Source organism: Elephantulus edwardii, unplaced genomic scaffold (assembly GCF_000299155.1).
Source record: "Elephantulus edwardii isolate Elephantulus edwardi_28Jun2011 unplaced genomic scaffold, EleEdw1.0 scaffold00005, whole genome shotgun sequence".
In the NCBI taxonomy this organism is placed as follows: domain Eukaryota; kingdom Metazoa; phylum Chordata; class Mammalia; order Macroscelidea; family Macroscelididae; genus Elephantulus; species Elephantulus edwardii.
The window spans coordinates 1694313-1700772 of record NW_006399755.1 but is presented as its reverse complement, the minus strand read 5'-3'; the positions used below and the strand labels follow the sequence as shown (position 1 = coordinate 1700772).

General features: G+C 41.4%; 1 pseudogene; it reads right to left on the bottom strand.

The window, feature by feature from the left end:
- Positions 1-2796: 2796 nt before the first annotated feature.
- On the bottom strand, positions 2797-5218 carry LOC102844250 (annotated as a pseudogene).
- Positions 5219-6460: the final 1242 nt, after the last annotated feature.

Here is a 6460-nt window from a genome sequence, read left to right as displayed (position 1 = left end):
ATTTTACCTCCTCTTTGCCAATTTGGATACCTCTTATTTCCTTCTCTTGCCTTATTGCTATTGCTAAGACTTCCAATACAATATTGAATAGGAGAGGTGAGAGTGGGCATCCTTGCCTAGTTCCTGTTCTCAAAGGGAATGCCTTCAATCTCTCTCTATTGAGAACAATGTTGGCTCTTGGGTTTTCATAAATACTTTTTAGTATGTTGAAGAAATTACCCCCTAATTCTATTTTGTTGAATGTTGTAATCAGGAAAGGGTTTTGGATTTTGTCAAAGGCCTTTTCTGCATCAATTGATAGGATCACATGGCTCTTGTTCTTCACATTGTTAATGTGATGAATTACATGAATTGTTTTTCTTATGTTGAACCATCCTTGCATACCTGATATGAATCCCACTTCATCTTAGTGAATTATTTTTTTTTATCGTTGGATTCTATTGACCAAAATTTATTCAGAATTTTTGCATCACTGTTCATGAGATATATTGGCTTATAGTTTTCTATTTTGGTGGTGTCCTTTCCTGGCTTTGGTATCAAGGATATTATTGCTTCATAGAATGAGTCTGGGAGAATTCCATCTTTTTCTATTTTCTGAAATAGTTTATTTAGAATTAGTGACAGATATTCTGTGAATGTTTGATAAAATTCACTTGTAAAGCCATCTGGTCCAGGACTTTTTTGGCTGGAAGTTGTTTTATCAACTTTTCAATTTCTTCTTTAATAAAAGGTCTGTTCCAGTGTTCAATTTTGGTTTGAGTCCATTTAGGTAGGTTATAAATTCCTAAGTATTTGTCCATTTCCTCTAGGTTTTCATATTTGCTTGAGTATAATTTTTCATAATATTCCAATGTTAGCCTTTTTATTTTAGTTGGTTCTGTTCTGATATTGCCCATTTCATCTCTTATTCAGATTATTTGTGTCTTTTCTTTCCTTTTTTGTTAGTTTCCTTTGTTAGTGTGGTTTGTCAATTTTATTGACCTTTTCAAAGAACTAACTCCTAGTTTTGTTGATGGGTTTCAATTGTTTTCGGTTTTGTATTTCATTTATTTCTGCTCTAATTTTTATAATTTCAGGTTTTTTAGAGAGTGTCAGGTTTTCTTGATGTTCTTTTTCAATTTGTTGGAGATATTGGATCAGAGAGTCAATGGTCACATTTTTCTTTCTTTTGATATGTTTGCTTATTGTTATAAATTGACCTCTGATTACTGCATTGTCTGTTTTCCAGAGGTTTTAGTAAGTGGTGTTTTCATTGTCATTTGTTTCAAGAAACTTTTTCGTTTTCTTTTTTATTTCTTCTAGTACCCACTCATGTTCAAGCAAGGTGTTGTTCAGTTTCCAGATCAGATATATAGTTTTATTCTCCTTTATCCTCTTGTTATTAATGTCTAATTTTGTATCATTGTGATCTTAGAAGATGCTTTGTATTACTTCTATGTTTTTTAATTTATTGATGCTTGACTTGTGACCTAAAATGTGATCTATTCTGGTGAATGTTCCATGCACGTTGGAGAAGAAGTTGTACTGTGCTTTTTTGCGGTGCATTATCCTATAGAAATCTATGAGGTCAAGTTGTTTTATTGTGTGGTTTAATTCCTCAACATCTTTGTTGAGTTTTTTCCTGGTAGTTTTATCTTTTCTTGAGAGTGGTAAATTGAGTCTCCAACTATTGTGTTGTCTATTTCCTTTTTCCATTTTGTTAATATTTGTTTTATATATTTTGTGGGTCTTTCATTTGGTGCATAGATATTTATTATTGTTATGCCCTCTTGTTCTGTTAACTCTTTAAGCATTATGTAATTCCTTGTCCTTTGTGATAGTTTTTGCATTGAAATTTATTTTATCAGAGATTAAGATCACTACTCCTGCTTTTTTTCTGGTTACTGTTTGCTTGGTATATTTTTTTCCCCACCCTTTTATTTTTAATCTTTCTTTATCTTGACTTTTCATATATGTCTCTCTTATTTTTTTTTCAGCTTGAAATCTTTTAATGGCAATAGAGTTACAATCACCCATCTACATATCCTAACATCTTAACTCCAAGGATTTTCTCGGCATTGCATACGGAAGCAGTCTCTCTTTGCACAATTATTAAAATGCTTTCCCCTGCTAGGAACCAGCAACTTACTACGTTTCTTTTCTGAGGAAAGAATTATTTTCTTCTCCTCCAATAACTTGCTTCTGTTTTTTAAAATCTTTTATCAAAAACTAAAGGTGAGGGAGAAAAGTGTGATGAATTTAAAAATTCTTTTTCCAGATGAGATAAAATTCCTTTGCACAAATTTACAAGTATCGCTGTTGGTGCAGGACTTAGCATACTAAGCAATCAGACTGGAAATCAAACAGAAATCCTTTCCCCATCTCAGGAATCAGCATTATTTCAGAAATGTGGGGTTTGTGAATTGGTTTTCCTCCCCCAAATCAAATGAGTCTCTTTCAACCAAATGAGCTAGATGTGGAAGTTAAAAGTCAGCATGCACTATGTTGTGCATGAAGCCCAACATCTCCTTTAGTTCGAGCCCATTTTTGCAGAAGGGACAGGAGAGAGGGAGGGCAAGAGTCATGGTCACCACAGTGGCCTTGGGGCAGGGCCTTCAGCGTAGAGGGGAGGAGTCAGTGTCAGGGACACCTGCTTCAGTATAGGGCGGGGGCGCAGTCGGCGCATGAGTGGAGTTGGCATCTGTGTGGAGTCAGTGTGAGGCAGTTAGTGTGGGCATGGGGCAGAGTAGGTGTGATGTGGCTGGCATAATGTGAGGGGAGGAGGGGCACCTGCATGGGCATGGGCGACGTCATGGGCTACAACAGGTTCACGCAGCGGTAGTAGAAGAGGTAAGCTGTGTGTTCGGCCGTGGGTTTCACCACCTGGTACTGGGTGATCACTTTGACTGTCTGGTCATCAATGTGGAGCCAGCCCTTCAGGCCGATCTGGAAGACATCCCTGGTGGAGTGGCCGCTAGTGGCGCTGTTCCCTTGGTGGTAGACCACTGCAAATAGCCTATAGGTCTTGTGGCATTTGACGTTCTTATTTTTTACCCCTGGGGAAAGCAGTTCTTTATTGATTTCTAGTTCCATAGGGTATTCGATGTTTTTGATCAGTTTCTGACAGCCACCAGTCTTCTCATAAATGAACCATTTCAGATATAACACAAGGACAGGAGGGAGCTTCTCCAGAGTCACTCTGCTTGGTTTTTGTGGTGTAGCCCTGTACAGACTCTGGCCACCAAGCTTTCCAGTGCATCCTGGGCAGTGTGGATCTTGTCAGACTGGATGTCCAGCTGCAGCGTGAAGAAGGGCTTCAGCGTGATTGACTCCTTTGAGCTCTGCCGGTAAACCACAGACCTGATATGCCCGCCAAAAAATGCCAGGGATGGGAGTCTGGACAAAGTCTGCCTGCCAAGTGACCAAGGTCTTGTTCCTGGGGCCCAACTGCTCCCACTTGTCCTCGCTGCCCTCACCCCGTTCTTCCTGCTCCTCATCTTCACCAAGGGGCTCTGGGGCCCGTTGGAGACACTGAGCTTTTCATTATTCGGTGAGATAAGTTTCTTTAGATTCAACATCTTCTCATGGAGTCCATTGAGAACAAAGCCTAGGTATTCCTCAGCGTCTTCCTGTTCGCCCTTTTCAGACAAGGTGGACTTGATGATCATCAGGAGTCTAAAAATATACGTGGGCTTGAAAGCAGCGCAGGGGTGGATGTCCCTCATGATTTTATCCCCAAGAGCTTGTCTGGGTTTTAAAGGTATTGGCATGTTAGTGAACTCATTCATCAATCGAACAAAGCTAGCTATCATGGGTGTGGACGTACAAGGCCGCTACATGTTGGAATACACAGAAATGAACTTCTTCAGGTGATACAAGGGGCGGGGGGGGGGCGGGCAGCAACCAATACTTGCAAGGTAGCATTAATGTAGCACCAGTTTCCTTTATTGATCAGCCCATGGAATTGCAATGACACCAGTTTATGGATCAGGGTTACAGTCTCCAGTAACTCTGCAATCTTTATGGCTATAGGGTCCTCCAACACTGGAACAAGCCCTTCTCTGACTTCCACCTGCTTTTCAGAGGCCGGGGAGGATTTAACAGGTGGGAAATACTTGGTTTCCACATAAGCCATGGGTGAGGAAGAGGAGGGCTTTGAATCATGGAAGAGACTAGCTCACGACTTGGTGGGCTGGCTGGGGGTAGCAGAGCCGGCCACCAAGGCCAAGGCGTCACCAGGGGGCTGCTCAGGTTCAGGATCCTTACTCTCCACCATGTGCAGATGCATCCCGTTGGCAGCCAGGTCTTCACCCGAGGGTTCAATATTTGTCCATTATCAACACCAAGGTTTTCAGTAGTATCAAGACCGACACTGGGCCACTGCTGTCCTTGCCAGGCTGTCTCTGGCAGCCTCAACAGAGAGGCAGTCCTGCTCAAAGTCAGGGAGGCACAGCTCTGGCTGCCCCACAGTCCTGGCATGGCTGTCCAGTGCTCTAGGGAAAGGCCCATCGGGCAGAGAGCCACCTACAAAGTCCAGGGAGTCTTCAGGGCTATTACAAGTCCTGGGGGTGACCAACTGGGGCACGTCACCCAAGAACTCAGTGTCCTCCGCACTTCCACTGTCCGGGACAAGCGGGTGTGCATGGCTGTTGACCTGGGCCTCCGTGGGAGTGCTGCCATCATTGCCATCTTTCAAGTAACTGTAATACCCAGGTGGCCGTTTCTTCTTCTTTTGGTGTTCCCTTTGTCCGAGACCACCAGAGACTCCATAATTTTCCCACACTTCTGTCTCCACATTGGAACTGCTATTCAGAGCAGTGGAGATCCTGGCTACTGGAATTCAGAACTGTAGTTTGCATCCTTAACCACGTCATCAGGGGTATTTTTGGAAGCTGGACAACCTAGAATAAATTCCAGGGCCTGAAGATTCAGTGTGCTGGAAATACTGTAGCTGGGGTCTCTGGGCACAGAGTCTTCTGGTTCGATTACTTCATTAATTCCAAACTCAATTCTCTGGTATTCTTGCCCGTGGAGGAGTTCATCTGCAACCTGAACACCACACAAAACTGCTCCATTGTAGGGAGAAAGCTAAAAGGAGGAGCGAGGTGTCACTAAGAACTGATTGAACTCATCAGGGCTGAGGTCTCCAAAAATATACTATGGGCTACGGAGGGCCATGATGGCCCGTTTCAATGGGGCTGCGTGTGCCTCCGGGATCCTCACGCTGCTTCCCCAGCCGCCATCTTGTCACCCGCAAAGCCACACTCGTGGCAGATGCAGCGCCTGAGCACTGATAGCTGTGCTTCCTTGGGCTGTGGGGCTGGACGCCCAGGTGTGTCTCCTGTAGACAGCATATTGATGGATTTTGCTATTCTATCCTATCTGCGATTCTTTTTATCTTCAGTGGTGCATTCAAACCATTCACATATAGTGTGATTATTGAGATGCAATGTTTTATTGCTTGCTCTCATTTTGTGAAATTCTTTTTTGGTGTTGTTGCTAGTTACTTTGGTCCATCCTGCTTTCTGTGGCATCTCTGTAAGGACATCATCTCTCGGTGTTTCATGAAATGCTGGTCTTGTTTTTACAAACATCCTTAGGTTCTGTTTTTCTGGGAATATCTTGATCTCTCCATATTTAATGGACAATTTTGCTGGGTACAGTATTCTTTTTTTTTTTAATTTGCATGTAATTTATTATCATTCTCAGAGGTTCAAATAAAGATAAGAGTAACCCCTAACAAAATAAATAACAAAAATAAAGGCAATGATGAAAACTTTAAAAATGAGGTTTTACTTACATCAGAAACGATTTATGATGGAGTTGCTGAAATGGAACCCCATCATAAGTTAGGGTCTGTCTGTATTTAATTAGATATCATAGTATGTTTATTATGAAATCTCTTTTCCATTCTTTGGTTAAAAACTTTGCTATTTTTTGGCCCCTTGTCGAACATAGGATAAATCTCTAGCCTGGTATTCTAGGTTCTCATTAGTGTCTCAACCAACTTTTGATTAACCTGGTGACTTGATCATGACATGAATATGTGGTGCCAGTTAAACTTTGGAAATACACTACAGCTGAAGTTGTAGAATTGCTATTACTGTAATAGAAAACAACTGTATGTTAAATGCTTCAGGTGTTAAAATAGCAAATAGATAGTCCCACCTGCCACACATTCGTGCAACAACAAATACAAGGTGACCCATGCTAACGTAAAGCCTCTGGAAGTTCACAGGAAATAAAGAAGATAGAGAAAAACATTAAATGACTCATAAGGATTCAGTAAGTCAAATTAAGAATGTGAAAAATTCTACAGACTAAGTGACCTAGTTTCTTCAAGATAGAAATAACTGAAGGGGAAGAAAAGGAGGAAGGAGAAGGGAACAGTTGCAGATTGGTAGACATATTTTTAAAAATAGTATGTAGACCTTGTTTAGATCTTTATTCAAATTAGCAAAATGCAAAAAGCTTAATTTTT